Source organism: Anolis carolinensis, chromosome 5, assembly GCF_035594765.1.
Source record: "Anolis carolinensis isolate JA03-04 chromosome 5, rAnoCar3.1.pri, whole genome shotgun sequence".
Classification (NCBI taxonomy): domain Eukaryota; kingdom Metazoa; phylum Chordata; class Lepidosauria; order Squamata; family Dactyloidae; genus Anolis; species Anolis carolinensis.
Window position 1 is genome coordinate 140,423,300 of NC_085845.1, and position 3,453 is coordinate 140,426,752.

The 3,453-nt window shown below is 38.2% G+C and overlaps 1 long non-coding RNA gene across 1 annotated transcript in view; it reads right to left on the reverse strand.

Moving 5' to 3' along the window:
* Nucleotides 1–2,817: 2,817 nt before the first annotated feature.
* The window catches only part of LOC103278913 (uncharacterized), a 10,257-nt gene continuing 9,621 nt past the window's right edge, over nt 2,818–3,453 (reverse strand). Inside the window, exon 3 of the long non-coding RNA XR_506416.3 lies at nt 2,818–3,453. This exon is cut by the window's right edge and continues 1,408 nt beyond it. This is a non-coding gene — a long non-coding RNA (uncharacterized LOC103278913).

Below are 3,453 nucleotides of genomic sequence, written 5' to 3' on the forward strand. Positions count from 1 at the left end.
TCTCCAAGGCAGCAGAAAACATGCTTGCTTCCTCTTCTCTATGACTTCCCTTCACATATTTATGCATGGCCATCACGTCTCCTCTCGGCCTTCTCTTCTGCAGGCTAAACATGCCAAGCAATTTAAATTGCTCCTCATAGGGCTTGTTCTCCAGACCCTTGATCATTTGATCATGGGAAGGAGTTTGTAGGAACATCCATCTCTGTGAGCCCAATGGAACTCTTAGGGATTAGGGATCATAAACTTGTTTGGAAGTTCTAGCAGGGGAGCACAGCTATCATATACCCGGGACTGAAGACTGGAGACCTCAGTACACTCCTTCTATACCTGGGACGTTGTCCTCTTCCATCAAGAGTTTGATAATAGCCTATTAATTAGAACTCAAGGCATTTATGCATATGTGACTTGCCTTATTGATAACAATTCTATATCTGAAGGACTGCTGCCTGGCATTTCTATATCAGATAGTGTCCAGCTCAAGAGAATGGAGAAGAAGGAATGCAATAAGTAATTGGGTTGCCCATCAACAGTTAGTCCCTGAACAGTAGGCTGAGTAGCATATGCTCCAGTCACTAAGTCTTCCCTGCCTTGGTGAGATATAAGACTTCATCACACAGAGTTGGCAAACCAGTATAGAAGCAGTATGGTCACCTTTGGTGAGGTCCTTATCGCATGATGCCGTATGTAGCCCATTTCCTCTCTGCAGCAAAACTGTTCCCTGCTATTGAGAGGCAAAACCCATCCACAGCCCCGATCATGCCAAAATTTGGCAGCTACCTGTTCACTGATCTCGATCTGTTTATGTGCCAGTAATGTGGCACAGACGTGACATCAGGGGGCAGGATAGTCCTGCTCTCCTACTCTCCTCACTCCCTTTTAACTTCACAGAAACTGCAGAGTTCCTTTTAAAAATTAGAGCTAATATAGCTAATGGCAACATAGTGTTGTACTAGATGGAGCCTTGATCAGATCCATTTGACAGAATGTTTGGTAGACAACTATAAGCTGGGAAAAATCATCCCTATCCCACAAGTGCTTCCTAATAATTATAATCATAATGCTTAGTTTTCTAACCCCTTTTAACCTAAATAGATGAAATCAAAGGAGCCCCAGTGGCGAAGTGAACTTGCAGACCGAAAGGTCCCTGGTTCAAACCCCGGGAGCGGTGGGAGCGCCCACTGTTAGCTCCAGCTCCTGCCAACCTAGCAGTTCAAAAACATGCAAATGTGAGTAGATCAATAGGTACCGCTCTGGCAGGAAGGTAATGGCGCTCCATACAGTCATGCTGGCCACATGACCTTGGAGGTGTCTATGGACAATGCCGGCTCTTCAGCTTAGAAATGGAGATGAGCACCAACCCCCAGAGTCGGTCATGACTGGACTTAACGTCAGGGGAAAACCTTTACCTTTACCTACCCTGTTTCCCCTAAAATAAGACATCCCCAGAAAATAAGACCTAGTAGAGGTTTTGCTGAATTGCTAAATATAAGGCCTCCCCCGAAAGTAAGACCTAGCAAAGTTTTTGTTTGGAAGCATGCCCGCCAAACACAACACCAGAGCATGCAGGATCGGTAAATGTACGTACCATAGATTGTTGTACGTGGAAATATTGGTAGTAACAAGAAATTCTTGATAGGATTCACAGTTTGTCTGGTTATGCTGGTTTGTAATGACAACTACTGTACAGTATATAATAAATGTTCATTTTTTGTTCAACAATAAATGTGAATTCTTCTTCATGGAAAAATAAGACACCCCCGGAAAATAAGACCTAGCGCATCTTTGGGAGCAAAAATTAATATAAGACACTGTCTTATTTTCGGGGAAACACAGTAGATGAAATCTAGGCTTGAACAACTTCAAATATGCATGATTTCTACAGGTATATTCTTGTCAGGTACCTGCCTAATAATAATAATAATAATAATAATAATAATAATAATAATAATAATAATAATAATAATAACAACAACAACAACACATTCAGATCCTTAGCTGAATAAATAAAGCGTTAGCATAATACAGCCTTAGAATATCCTTCCTAATCAAGCTCACTTTAAAACATTTGTTGATCCAAATAAATCACATTTTCACTGATTTCATCCAAGATGATGGATTTTAAAAGCTTCACTATAGTGAGTTCTGATTTGTAAAGTTTATTGCCAAACTGGTGACTTTCAGAGTTCACCCATGACTTTGCATAGAAAACATTTTCCGATTGGGAACAAATACTACAGTTGAGAATATGGAACTGATTAGAAAGCATGTGTGAGAACTGTCATTCTATTACATAGTAGTTTCATTCCAGTATATTTAGCATACCTCTTTTTTGCTAAAGTACATTTTCCTCCAGTATTTGTATGTACTTGTCCAAGCTAAACAGGCTGGCAGAACCTTGGATAAGCGAATATCTTGGATAATAAGGAGGGATTAAGGAAAAGCCTATTAAACATCAAATTTAGATTATGATTTTACAAATTAAGCACCAAAACATGTTATACAACACATTTGACAGAAAAAGTAGTTCAATACGCAGTAATGTTATGTTGTAATTACTGTACTTATGAATTTAGCACCAAAATATCATGATATATTGAAAACATTGACTACAAAAATGCCTTGGATAATCCAGAATCTTGGATAAGCGAGTTTGGGATAAGTGAGACTCTACCATATGTACTTAAAGAATTACTTTGAAGTAAATTGAAATACAGTAGAGTCTCACTTATCCAACACTCGCTTATCCAATGTTCTGGATTATCCAATGCATTTTTGTAGTCAATGTTTTCAATATATCATGATATTTTGGTGCTAAATTCATAAATACAGTAATTACAACATAACATTACTGTGCATTAAACTGCTTTTTCTGCCGAATTTGTTTTCTAATATGATGTTTTGGTGCTTCATTTGTAAAATCATAACCTAATTTGATGTTTAATAGGCTTTTCCTTAATGCCTCCTTATTATCCAACATATTCGCTTATCCAACATTCTGCCGGCCCGTTTATGTTGGATAAGTGAGACTCTACTGTATGCCTATTTCCTCCTTACAGATATTCTCATCTGAACCATGCAATTCGGTGTTACTTTTAATTCTGTCACCCTCCCCCCCCCTTTTTTTTTCTTTCTCCCAGTGTTTTTATTGTCCTTGGCACACTTTGAAAACATTTTTTTAATAAAAAAAAAACCAACTAGCACACCAATGAAGCTTCTCAATAATATTTTCAAACGTGTCTTGCCAAAAAACAAAAAAGGAATAAAAAGAGAAGGAAGAATAAAAAGCTCTCAACCTTTCCCTGACCTCACTTTGAAGTAAACAATAAGGAATAATTTAAACCACTGTCATTCACTGTGTCATAATAAATATACATTTTTCCCCCCTCGGAAGATTACAACACAAGAATGTTAATACTAACAGCTTAAGCTTGTCCGTCGAATTCAAAGGATTCT